Below are 13208 nucleotides of genomic sequence, written 5' to 3' on the forward strand. Positions count from 1 at the left end.
TTAATAAATGAGTAACACTGGGCCTCTCCCCGCCAGGCTCCACAGTCTGTGCTCCCAGGACGCAGGACGCCTCCCCTCATTGTAGTCTCTTCCCCACGGCCCTACTGGAGTTGCTGGTTCTGATTCATCTCCGTATGCCAGGAGGAGCCTGCCCAGAACACAGTATGGCCTCTGCATGATGCCTGTGTCCAGCTGGGTTCTTAGCTGCCAATGATGGGGCAGGGCCCAGGGCCCAGGCGGTGCCCCATCTGTAAAGAGGCTGAGAAAGCTTAGGTCTGCCTTCTACCTGGAGGAGTGGGACTCAGAGAGGGGAGTGTTCAGAGGTTCTGGGAAGCCAAAGAGCATGCCATGGGTGCTGTGTCCTGGCCTGAATTTGATTCTGCCTGGCTGGGGAGACCTATAAACATTTACCCTAATTAAAGACTAACTCTACTTTCTGCCTCAGTGCCTCTAAGGGGGCTCAGGGCCAGGATCTAAGACTTCTGTGTTCAGATGGAGTCCAGGCCAAGGAGGCCTTTGAGCTGGTCCTGGACAGAAGGCCTTACTCTGCACAGTCATATGGGCTCCTGGCCCTGCCCCAGCCACGTGCAGGGGCAGGACTCACTGGCATCTGGCCACTCCCAGGCGAAGTGGGAGCCTCAATACCTAGAGGCCCATGCAGCTCCTGCCTAGACACCAGCGTTGGGAGGGGTCACTGAGTCTGACACTGAGCATTCCACTAACAGCGTCCAGCTAAGCTGCGGGTTCTGGCGGTGATCCCGTTCCCCACCCTAAAAAGTACACAGCTCCTCTACCCAGCTCAGTTTCCCTAAGGCCAACACTGTTGAGAATATGGAGAGCCACAGAAACATGAAGATAATAAGTAAGAGAAATGGTAGGTATGATAAACTATGATAAGCTATGATAAACATGATATAGTCACATGGCCAGGGTTTCTCTGATAGCTTAGCGGGTAAAGAATCTGCCCGCAAAGCAAGAGTTGCAGGTTTGATCCCTGGGTTGGGAAGATCCGCTGGAGAAGGGAATGGCAACCCACTCCAGTATTCTTGCCTGAAAAATCCCATGGACAGAAGAGCTTGGTGGGCTACAGTCCATGGGGTCGCAAACAGCTGGACACGGCTGAGCACACAGTCGCACGGCCAAATCCATGAGAGAACAGAGGAGAGGTGATTAATGCTGCCCCGGGGCCTGAGAATGCTGGGGAGGAGGACTGGGCCCAGTGAGAAGGACTGGCAGAAATTTGCTATGCAAAGCAGGGGAAGGAAAGGTGTTTCACAGGAGGGAACAGTGGGCTGTAAACAGGCAAATCACTGAGGTGCGCTGGGGATGGACAGGAGGCAGGAAGCAGGCAGGAAAGGCCAGCAGGGCAAACCGGAACATGAGACCTTGCCGCGACCTTCAGATAGAGACCAAGCTGCCTGGGAAGTTGAGGCGTCTTGCATTTGAAAGGAAAAAGACCATGGCTGATTCATGTCAATGTATGACAAAACCCACTGCAATGTTGTGAAGTAATTAGCCTCCAACTAATAAAAATAAATGAAAAAAAAAAAAGAAAGAAAGGAAAAAGAGTTCGGGACTTCCCTCGTGGTCCAGTGGCCAAGACTCAAGAACCCAGTGCGGGGGGGCTCAGTGTCGATCCCTGTTCAGGGAACTAGATCCCATGTGCTACAACAAAGACCTGGCGCAGTCAAATCAATCCATAAATATTTAAAGGGTGTGCTTAAACCTGGGTCCCTGCTCTGGACCACCGTAGCACCATCCAAGGCCACCAAGGCCAACACCTTGAATGGGCCACTCATCAACGATCCCCCAGACTGAGGCTTCTCAGCAGCAGAGCCCATGTGCCTAGTGCCCGGTGCTCAGTGACAGCTGTTAGATGAAGCTTTCTGCAAAGGATTCTTCCGGTTGTCTCCTGGCTGCAGCCAACACCTCAGGAAGTAACTCCTGGTCTCTCTGGTTCACCAAAGTCACGGGGAGGGGATGGGGCCCCCCTCCACTTCCATGGTGCCGCCCAGGAGTGAGAGTGCGGCTGGAGCCCCCAGGCAGCTGAGTCAGGGTGGGAGAAGGCTTCCTGGAGTGGGACAGCCAAGAGCTTTCCCCACGAGGCGGGGGTGGGGTGCGGGGTGGGAGTAGGGGGAGGGGTGGCGCTTGGGAGTAAGGAGGGGTCTGGTGGGGGCCACCTGGAGAGGGCCCTCGGGGGAAGGACGTGGCCCCACCTCTCGGGGCTGTTTCCCCCTGTGCTTCTCCTGCCTCAGCAGGCTTGCCCGAGGTGGTGGGTGTTGAGAGAGGGTGGAGGGAGCGAAGGAACCAGCTCTCCCTGAGCCGATGTGTGGACCAGACCCTCTGGAGCTATGTGCCAGCCTCAGCTGTTACTCGTCGTGACTTCCAGCCCCTCCAGGCCTGTTTGTTTTTGCTGTTTAGTCGCTAAGTCGTGTCTGACTCTTTTGCGACCCCATGGACTGTAGCCCACAGGCTCCTCTGTCCCTGGGATTTCCAGGCAAGAATATTGGAGTGGGTTGCCATTTCCTCCTCCAGGAGATCTTCCAACCCAGGGATTGAACCCATCTCTCCTGCATTGGCAGGCAGATTCTTTACCCCTAAGCCACCTGGGAAGCCCCCAGGCCTATTTACCTGTCTGAACAATGGGTGCAGTAATGGGGTTTCCTGAGGACTCCATGGAAGGTGATTTTTGCTGCTCTTTGGATTTTGTCTGTTGTTTCCGAGTTCTGTGGAGGTTGAGAGATGAACCCACTGGACCCTCTGTGTTGGATTCACAATAGTCAGATCTGGCATTTTTGAGCACTTACTGGAACTGTCCTAAGTTCCTTACTTATGTGTATTAGAGTCATTTCGTTCTCACACCACCCTGCTATTAGCGGTGTTTTGCAGATAATGAATGTGAGCTTTCCATCCACCCATTCCCTCACCCAGCACAGCTCATCAGGTGCCTGGTGGCCTGGGCTCCGGGTCGGCCCACACTCGTCAGATGTCTGGGCAGGCCTTGCAGCTCCCAGACCTGTCGTCGCACCCTTCTTCGGCCCCGCCTGGCCGCCTTTCCTACGCGCCCGGCTAGCCTGGTGGCTGCCAAGGCTTGTCAAGCTCCCCCCACACCCCCCCAACCCACTTGTTTGGGTGCCGGCAAATGCCAGGCTGGTGAGCAGCCCTAGCTTCCACTGGCCCGGCTGCCCTCAAGGTGCAGGGTAGGCGTGGGGCAGGGAGTAAGGGAGAGACAGGGTGTCTCCCAGGCTGGGAATGGCTGAGATGGAACTGCAGCTGAATCACAGCATTAACTCACCCAGAATTGTGTGTGTCAGTCGCTCAGTCGTGTCCGACTCTCTGTGACCCCAAAGGACTGTAGCCTGCCAGGTTTCTCTGTCCTTGAGATTCTCCAGGCAAGAATATTAGAGTGGGATGCCATTCCCTTCTCCAAAGGATCTTCCCAACCCAGGGGTTGAACCCGGGTCTCCTGCACTGCAGGCAAATTCTTTACCATCTGAGCTACCAGGGAAGCCCAGGCTGGGGCTCAGGAAAACAATTACCTGTGCGTGTCCAGGGAGCGACCCAGCATCCCTGGAACATGAGTGGCCAGGAGGTGTCCTCTGCCCAGGTGCAGGCACAGTTTATTTCCCTCTCGGAACTTAAATCAGGTGTTCCCAACTTCTCTTATTCTGAACCAGTTGTTCAGAACCCAGCATGAACCCAAGGAAGAAAAGGCAAGGGAGAGTTTCCCTGGATAAATTAGAAAGTGAAGTCTCACGGGAATTGAGAGGTGTTTCAGTCACCTAGAAGTGGCTTCTGGGCTCAGGGAGCTGAAGCCCAAATCCAGAACTGACAGTCTTAGGAAGGCGGCTTGGACGTGGGAGGACGAGGTCAGGGAAATGAAGCACAAACATCAACTCCCACCTCTGCTGTCAGTGGCCAAGTAAGCAAAAGTGACTCACCTACTGATGAGCCTGGGTGTCCTTATCCCTGAGATGGGAGCAACCCCACCGCCTGAGAATCAGGCGAGGATGACCACAGAGGAGAGAAACCAGCATCCGCAAAACCAGTCCTCAGCAACCCAGCTCCACAGGAAAAGGGCTATGAGCAACTAGGTTTGGAAAACACTCTCTCTGCTCTGGAAATGTGTCCCACAGGTGAAGGATTTGGAGAAGCCCTGTAATAAGGAGGGTATGTGAAAGTTGTTTTAACACCGGGTTTCCCCAGCTTGGCCCAGGAAGGAAGCATTCTGTGGGGGTCTCGCTCTGAGTGCCCTGTATGCGCGCGTCAGGTGGCCCTGGTGTTTGGAAAAGGGCGAGTTGTCCACTTTCGTGGGGGAGAGGAGTTGACTAAGAGAAGGGTGGCAGCAGCCTGGAAACCGGGTGGGCCTTCAACACGCTCCTACACTGGTGGGTGAAAGTGGACACGAACACAGCTGCACGGAAGGCAGGTGGACCAGGCTGACTGAAATGTCAGTCTCCACCGCTTGGTCTCTAGTAACAAATCCACTTCTAGGAAATTATCCTACCTAACTGCTTGCACTAAACTGTAGGTACAAGAATCTTCACTGAAGTATCATGTGTTAATACTAAAAGGGGAAAAAAAAAAGTGAACAATCGAGACATCCAGCCCTAGGGGAGCATTTGAGTGATGACTGTCTCTGCATATGGCAACCATGCATATGGCAGCCTGGGCCGTTACCATGGATACAGCACAGCTGTGCACTTTGATGGGCAAGACTTCCCAGATGTGCACTTCAGAAAAAGAACTTTTTCTCCTCTCTCTCTTTATACACACACACACACACACACACACACACTCATAATATATATGTCTGGCTTTTTATATTCATGAGTAACACTTCAGTGAACATTCTTGTATATATACCTCATGTAAGTATTTACAGAGGAATAAATTCCTAGAAGTGAAATTGCCATATCAAAAAAAAAATTTTAATTCATGTTGATGCTTGGCAGAAACTGACACAATATTGTAAACCAATTATCCTTCAATTAATAATAAAGAAAATTTAATTATAAAAATTGTTAATTTTATAAGTTTATATATATATAGAGAGATAAATGTAGACATATAGATATGGATGCATGTATATATGCATATATTTAGTGTAATATGTATATATACATACATGTACTATATAGGTAGATACTTATATACAATCTACATATACAAAGATGTAAGTGTGTGTATATATACAAATAGAAATAACACACATCCATATTCATATGTACCAGATATTATATATTATAAGTACATAGAAAAGTGTCCAGAAAGGGATACAACAAACTTAACAGAGGCTCTCTCTTCAGAGGGACATGTGTGATTAGGAAGAAGGGTGGGAAGGACAATGACACTTAACAGCATTACCATCCTGTTTTTATTTTTTACAGTGAACCAATTTCAAAAGTAATGAAATTGTCTTTTTTTTTGCCAAGTCACGCAGCATGGAGGATCTTAGTTTCCCAACGAAGGATCGAATCTGGGCCCCCTGCACTGGAAGTATGGAGTCTTAAACACTGGACCACCAGGAAAGTCCCAAGATGTCTTTAAAAAAAAACCCACTAAAACTAGACTGAGGAGGATGGCTTTGCTTTGGCAGCCAACTCAAAGCCTTTGTTTTTTTGTAACTGAAGCCATGGGTGTTTGTTATGAACATAAGCATCAAATGACTACTGGATCTCAAGATTCATTGCTTTTGGTTTCAATATAAAAATCGCTTTTTTTGGTTTGTATTTGAAAAACACCAAAGATCGCAATAATATGTAACACACCACTTACAAGAATATATTGAAAGACAGATGTTAGAGCTACCTTCGTTAACCTGACTAGTCTTCTCTCTGAAAATAACACTGCTAACAGTCTCAAGGGAACAGGGTGGCGCAGGTTCTGAGTGGAAGTCTTATGAGGCTGTGGGGCACTCTGAGTCTGTCTGTGATGCGTTCATGGTCCCTGGTCTCTGGAGCACAGTCTAGAGGGGGCATGTGAGCCAGCAATGCCCACCTACCCTGTTGCCACACTCACATCTATGTATTGACCACTGTGCTTGGTCCCCAGGCCCTGGTGCATTACTGACCTTCTGGGATTCTTTCCTGTGCGTTTGAAGTGTATCCTTTAGAAGTTCATATAGTTCGGTTTTCTTGGCGGGGAACTCGCTGTTTTTGTTTATCTGTGATTCTCTTCCTTTTACTCTCATTCTGGCAAGGTGGTTTTGCCAGTTACACATTCTAACTTGACCATCTATACTTTGTGGACAGCCTCCTCTGGTCTTAAGTCTCCCACTGTTGCTGGTGAACAGCTGTTAAATTGTCCCTGTGTTAAGTGCTCTGACTTTCAATCCAGAATGAGCCCTAGATCCTCCGCCTTTGGTATTCTGCCCACATTATGTGCCCAGCTGTGGCTTTCTTCTCATTTACTCTGTTTAGGATTCATGGGTTTTCTTGATTTTGTGGATTCAAGTTTTTCATCAGGCACTCTTCCTTTAAAAATTAAATTTCTTCCATTTTCTCTATTCTTTCCTTTGGGGACTCAAATTTGATGGAGTGAGAACTTTTCATTATATTCTGTATCTTCTCTCTTTCTACCTCTTTCCTACTCTCCTCATCAGTATAAGTACAATAAACATCTGTCTTACTGTTACATTCTAAAGAATTTTCTGGCATACTTCTCCAGGGCATTGTCTCTTCAGTTGGGCAATTTAATTCATCTGTAATGTAACTCATCAACTGAGTTTTAGATTTCAATAATTATATTATTCATTTTTACAAGAATAAATGAATTCTCTGGAAAAGAAGGGCATTCCTCGGGGGTGTCAGCAAAGGTGAGAACAGGGGTACAAGGAAGGGAGAAGAGTCCTGGGTCAGAGGGATGGGGGTGCTGTCCAAGCCCATTCTTCATTAAGTAAGACCTCTGCAGCTAACTTCATGGATGCCTGGGGTGCGAGAGCATCCAGGGGTACCAGGAGGGAGGGGACCAGGAAGACCCAGACTAGGGTGTGTGTGGATTTGAACCTCCCCATTTTTAACCCAAGATCTCAAAGGACTTTGTGATTCTGGTCCACTGGACTGTTAAGTTAACGCAGGTAATCTTGGAAACAGTGGTAACAAGACCGAATTGGAACAAGCTTCTGGCTCTTATGGGCTTCCCTTGGGGCTCAGCTGGTAAAGAATCCTCCTGCAATGTGGGAGACCTGGGTTCGATCCCTGGGTTGGGAAGATCCCCTGGAGAAGGGAAAGGCTACCTACTCCAGTATTCTGGCCTGGAGAATTCCATGGACTGTACAGTCCATGGGGTCACAAAGAGTCAGACATGACTGAGTGACTTTCACTTTGGCTAATTATAGACCACTCCAAAGTGTGACCCTCCTGGCTTGGCTTTTGTTGAGTTTGAAGATCCTGGAGATCCAGCTGATGCTGTCTGAGAGCTAGACGGGAGAACACTGTGGCTGTGGAGGAAGAGTGGAACTCTCAAATGGTGAAAAGAGAAGCAGAAACCATGGCCCACCTCCTTGGAGTTGTTGCCCTCCAGATGATTATAGGAGGAGTCCTCCATCTCCATGCACATCTCCAAGATGGAGATGCTTCTCCTGCAGCAGGAGCAGGTTCCTTTCTAGAGACAGGAGAAGAGAGAGATCACTGTCCCAGGAGAGAAATCACAAGCTGTCTGGTTCTTTCTAGATCTTTCTAGACCTAGCAGGTCTAGGTCAAATGAAAGAAAATGCTTCTCTGAAGTCCAGAAAGGCACTCAGCTAGTTAGGGGCAGAGCTAGGATTGAAACATAGGCCTTCTTATTTCTTGGTTAGGGTCTAGCATTTGGTCAGGACCACCCAAGAGGGAAGGGATTAGATACTGAAAAGACTGAGATGGATTCCAGTCCGTGTCATCCAAAATAAACTACGAATGAATTATAGAGAGACCCAACAAAGATCAGTTGTTCTTCCATGACTACTCTGATGTATTTATTTTATAAAGTATACACCGATAACCCACCTGAATCCTCCTCTTTTTGTTTCCCCTTCTGGTGCCCCTGCTTTGTGGTACACGAAACACACTTTCAAAGTAGGCTACTAGGAATTGCACCCTGAAAAGGGAGCCACAGCTTCGCCTGCACTGGAGCAGGCAGGACGGCCTTGAATGCAGCTGGAAGCCAGGGAGCGGTGGAGGGGGGCTCCCAGAGATCCGCAGCTCCTCCCAGGCGCTGATTCCGGGAAGAGCGGCTGGAAGGCAGATGCTTGAGGAGGCTAACGTTGGAGCACCGTCGCCACCTGGTGGCGTAGCCTGGTTATTGCCGCCATCACGCCTACAAGCTCAGAAAAAGAGAACAAAGGAAATGTGGGCGGAGGCGCCAGGCCGGGCGATTTGACTGCGAGAAGAGCTGAACCGCCTTGTCCATCCCTGGAAGGTGCTGCCCTCCGAAGAGCTGATCTCCTGGTCCTGAGAGTGTGCAAACAGGGAGCCCTGGGCCTTCCACGACTTCCATGGAAGTCATCATGGAAGTCATCACGTGGAAATTAGAAAGACCACAGTTTTGAGATCTTAGAATCATCAAGGTAATCCCCACCCCCCATCCCTGCCGCCAGGTCACTGTCACAGGGGCTGAGAACTGCTCGAGATCACCCAGCTCCAGTCGCTGTTCCCGCCTCCGCCCCCACCTCCGCCCAAAGTGGGCAGCCTTTGTTCACCAAGGTCTCAGCGACTTTCCGGCCCCAGGCGGCGGAGTTTACCTTATCTCTGTGGCCCTCCCTGGGGGCACTGGGCCTTTGGATCCACGCCCTCTGCCTCCCTCTCTCCCCTCGAGCTGACCTCCCTTCAGCCTCCTGCTCCCCTTCCCTCGGGTCCCCGCCGCCACCGAGACGTCTGTCCTACACCTGTCCTTTCAACTGCCCTTTGCATGTCTGGGACAAGTTGCTATCATCAGTCTGGATATTTCTCCGGGGCAATCCCCTCGCGTTCACTCCCTGCCCACCCAGAATCTGTACAGTCCACTGTCCTAACCCTCCCCCTGTCCACGTAGGAGGTGCTCAGCACTGCTGTCCCCTCCCCCTACAGTGTTTTCTTTCGAAATAACATAATACTTACAGAAAAGTTGCAAGAATAGTACAAAGAAGTCCCTTACCCGCTTTGGGGGTGATTTGGTCTCTAAGTTGTGTCGGACTCTTGGACCCCATGGACTGTAGCCTGTCAGGCTCCTCTGCCCATGGGATTTTCCAGGCAAGAATACTGGAGTGGGTTGCCATTTCCTTCTCCAGGGGATCTTCCTGACCCAGGAATCTGAACCCGGGTCTCCTGCACTGAAGGCGGATCCCTGCATTGCAGGCAGATTCTTTATCGACTGAGCTACCACCGAGCTGGGAGAGAAGCCCTACTCCCTTTACTAAGAGTCATTTATTTTTAACATTTGCCCTCTTTGCTTTCTTGCCTATTCTTTATGTTTCCATCACACACACACACTCTCTTAGAGTTTATTAAACCATTTGGAAGTAGGTTACATCATAGTCCTTAACCTTAACTTCAGTGTCATTTCCTGAAAATAAGGATATCCTTATATAAAGTTCAGGAAATGTAACATTGAGACAATGTTTTAGCTTAATCAATAGTGTGTATTTCAGCTTGGATAATTGTCCCCAAAATGTCCTGTCTAGCACTTTTTGTTTCTGTTTTGTCCCAGACCCAATTCAGGTTCACATATTTCATTTACTTGTCATGTCTTGAGTCTCCTTGAAAAGTTAGCCTCTATTGTGTGTGACACTGATATTTATGAGGGATACAGGTCAGTAATTTTATAAAGTTCCTCAATGTAGATACTTCCTTTCCTCCTGTATTTTTTGCTGTAAGTGCCAAACGTCTTCCCAGGTGAAAGTGAAAGTCACTTGGTCGTGTCTCTTTTCGACCAGCTCCACATTGAAGCAATGTCCCTCTTCACTGCCCTGACCCCTAAACCTCATTTTTACTTCCCTATGTTCAATGAATGTGTGCTGTCACCTTTGTACCATTTAGTCTTTCCTGGAATGCCCTCTCCTGAGACCTCTAGGTGAGGCTTAAAGGTCACCTCTTGTATGCTTCCTGTCACACCCCTTGGGTGCCATTTCCTCTGAACCTGTCTTTTATTGTAGCTTCTGTTATACCCAAGTGTTACTCCCAAGGGCTCCTGATCTTCAACTGACTGTTCCATCCATTAGTCGGTGAGCTTTTTGAGGGAGAGCCTGCATCTTAGAGAATTCACCTCCTTATCTCCAGGACCTGGCACAATTCAAATGTCTCTTGAATGAGCACATGATAGAAACAGCTCTTTGTGGGCTTCCCTGGTGGTCCAGTGGTTAAGAATCGCCTTGCCAATGCAGGGGACATGGGTTTGATCCCTGGTCCAGGAAGATCCCACATGTCTCTAGGTAACTAAGCCCATGCACCGCAGCTGTTGAGCCTGAGTGCCCTAGAGCCCGTGCTCCGCAACAAGAGGCCATTGTGAAGACAAGCCCCTATCAAACAGCAAGTACCCAGCGCAGGAAAAAAAACAAAAAACCCCAGCTCTTCTACGTAAGTCCTCCTTCCCAGTCGACCTGAAGTGGGTATTGGGGTATCCAAATGTTGGGACAGAGGTGGCCACAGGGCACCTCAACAGCCCTTTGTGATCCCTGAGACCAGGCCCCAGAGAGAAGTGGCTTACTTGCAGGTTCCTTTCTGGAGAGGTTGGCCCAGTGAGTCACTACTGACTCATGACCTTCCTGGACAAGTGCCCTTATGTGGTTCAGCGTGAGCGGCAGGCTAGTCAAAACCAGAGCTGCAGATGAACTCTGCAGAGTTACACAAAATGAGAGACTTAGGTGAAGTTCTAAACATGAAAAACAATTATGTACCTTCCTGCTTAGGAAATAGTCATGCTGGTGAAGGATAATGGTTAGCTCAAGAAGGATGGGGGAAGACTAGAGGGTTTATAACCAGGCTGGGATAGGCAGGGGACTTCAGCCATGCTCTTTATTCTCAAGCTGTGTGTAGAATATGAGTGTTGAATTATTTTTTATACATTCTTATATCCCAAGGCATCATGCCTGGGACATAGTTGCCCTCTATTTTTTTTTAATATGTTGTTTTGCCCAAGGTTTTCAGTTAACTAGCCCTCAAACTTGTGGGTGCCTACTGTTTACCACTAATGTAAACTGTCTCCATGGAGTGCTTCCAGCTCTAACAAGCAAAGTTCAGAGGGCAAGGTGAAAACAGAATCCCATCCTGTCATGGGAGCTTAAGATGAATGTAGATATAAGTCTGGGGTTAGATCTTAGCACATGGGCTACAGTTCAGATTTCATTTTATAGGCAGTAAAGAACCATTACATTCTCAAGCAAGAATAGTTTGAACTAATTATTCATTTTAGCAAGGTGACTGTGACAACAGGCCAGATAGGAGACCAGCTGGCTTTTGCAGTAATCCAGAAGTACTGCCTGCTAATTAATTTTTATTTTTGGCTGTGTCACATAGCATGTGGGATCTTAGTTCCCTGACCAGGGATTGAACCTGTGCCCCCTGCAGTAGAAGTGTGGAGTCCTAACCACTGGACTGCCAGAGAATTCTCTCAAAGTAAATTTAAAAAGCCATGTGTGGTGTGAGGTGAAGAGAAGACTGGCTGACTAGATACTGAAGCTGTGTCACTGGCAGAAAAGTCTGTTTAGTCTACTTTTATATGTCTGAAATTTCTCATTAAAAAAGGTAGGCATCTTACAGAAATCATATACACTGACATGACAAGTAAAAAAACCTTAATTACCAGAATGGATACTTTGTTTTGGCATAAAGTTTTTCATAAATGAATAAAGTACTGTGTCACTTCATAGAAACTGGGTAAAAGATAGATCCAAGGAAAATAACAAATGATACAGAAATAGATGTTGAAGAGTTCTAATAACATTTCATTGTGAAAGACTGAGGAAAAGCATATCTAAATATTTTATATGTTTTCATTTTTTTCCCAGTTTTTTTTTGGGGAACTTTCTATTTTGTATTGGGGAGTAGCAGATTAACAAGGCTGTGATAGTTCTGGGTATTTTATATGCTTTTAAATGTGTACAAATATAGTTGTAGATATTGTGGATATTTAACTATTTTCGTCATGCAACTTAGTTTGTGGTCTAACTAATCAGAATGTTCAAATCTTCTCATTAGGAATATGGGGTCTTTTTCTTTGGGAAGGTACTGCAGTATGGGTTAAACAGACTACAGCCACGTGATTTTACATGCAGTTGTAAGTCACCTCTATATATAATTCTCTTTAAATGTATGTGTATATATACATACATATGAGGATATGGCAACCCACCCCAGTATTCTTGCCTGGAGAATTCCATGGACAGAGGAGCCTGTCAGTTAGTCCATAGGGTCACAGAGTAGGACATGACTGAAGTGACTCAGCATGTACATATATATATATATATATATATACACTTTATAATAAATAATAGTGTGATTAAGAGTTGAGTGGACAGTAAGTAGGGTGGAAGTGCTTCGACATGTAGTATCTCTCTGCATGGTTGGGGTTAATAAACCATCTGGGAGAGGCAGTGAGGAGACTAGGGGAGACTAGTGCTCACTCTGGGGATGTGCTCTCCTTCCCGAATCTTTGAGCACGTTAACAGTAATATCCACTGGACTTTGGTATCACATATTTCCTTTCTTAACAAACTGTCTTATAATCTTTTTTTTTTTTTTTTAAAGACTGGGATCAGGCCTCTACTAGAGACAAATCAGAAGGGAATTGTGTCTAAAAGAAGACTGAGGGAATGGTCCATTGTTTAGGACTCCATACTTTCTCTGCTGACCGAGCAACTAAGATCCCAAAAATGGTGTGACCAAAAAAAAAAAAACCAAACAAACCCCGAAACTTGACTTGAGGTGGGACCATGGTTGAAATATAAAGGAATGCAAATTCACTGCTATCCAGGCTCCACTCTATTTTGTAATAGACTTTTGCTCCAGCTGTTATCCACTCTGGCAGTAGCCCCCAGCATCACACATCCAAGTTTCTCTGGTTTCGTGTGGGCCCATGACTCACCATCTGCCTGATTTCCTTCTGCAGTATCCTCTCTGGCTCCTTCAGAACACAACTGAAACTCCTATCTCCTTTACACTGGTACCTCCTCTGGCCTGTTGCTCAATCCTATGAATTAATACATCTTGTCAGGGAATGTCAAGAGGTCCAGGCAGGCTTTTCCTATCCCTGTTTCA

At 47.5% G+C, this 13208-nt stretch overlaps 1 protein-coding gene across 2 annotated transcripts in view; it reads right to left on the reverse strand.

Moving 5' to 3' along the window:
- Nucleotides 1-5351: 5351 nt before the first annotated feature.
- CDC25A (cell division cycle 25A) overlaps nucleotides 5352-13208 on the reverse strand; it is a 32480-nt gene continuing 24623 nt past the window's right edge. The window contains exons 16-18 of one of the 2 annotated variants that reach the window (XR_011486260.1): nucleotides 13036-13140; nucleotides 7986-8295; nucleotides 5352-7605 (exon numbers count right to left, since the gene is read on the reverse strand). The gene's annotated coding sequence lies outside the window, so the exon portion shown is untranslated. Of the gene's footprint in view, nucleotides 7606-7985; nucleotides 8296-9111; nucleotides 13141-13208 lie in introns of both variants that reach the window. The other variant, XR_011486259.1, reaches the window with a different exon arrangement.

The sequence above is a fragment of the Odocoileus virginianus genome, unplaced genomic scaffold (assembly GCF_023699985.2).
Source record: "Odocoileus virginianus isolate 20LAN1187 ecotype Illinois unplaced genomic scaffold, Ovbor_1.2 Unplaced_Contig_2, whole genome shotgun sequence".
NCBI classification, from domain to species: Eukaryota; Metazoa; Chordata; class Mammalia; order Artiodactyla; family Cervidae; genus Odocoileus; species Odocoileus virginianus.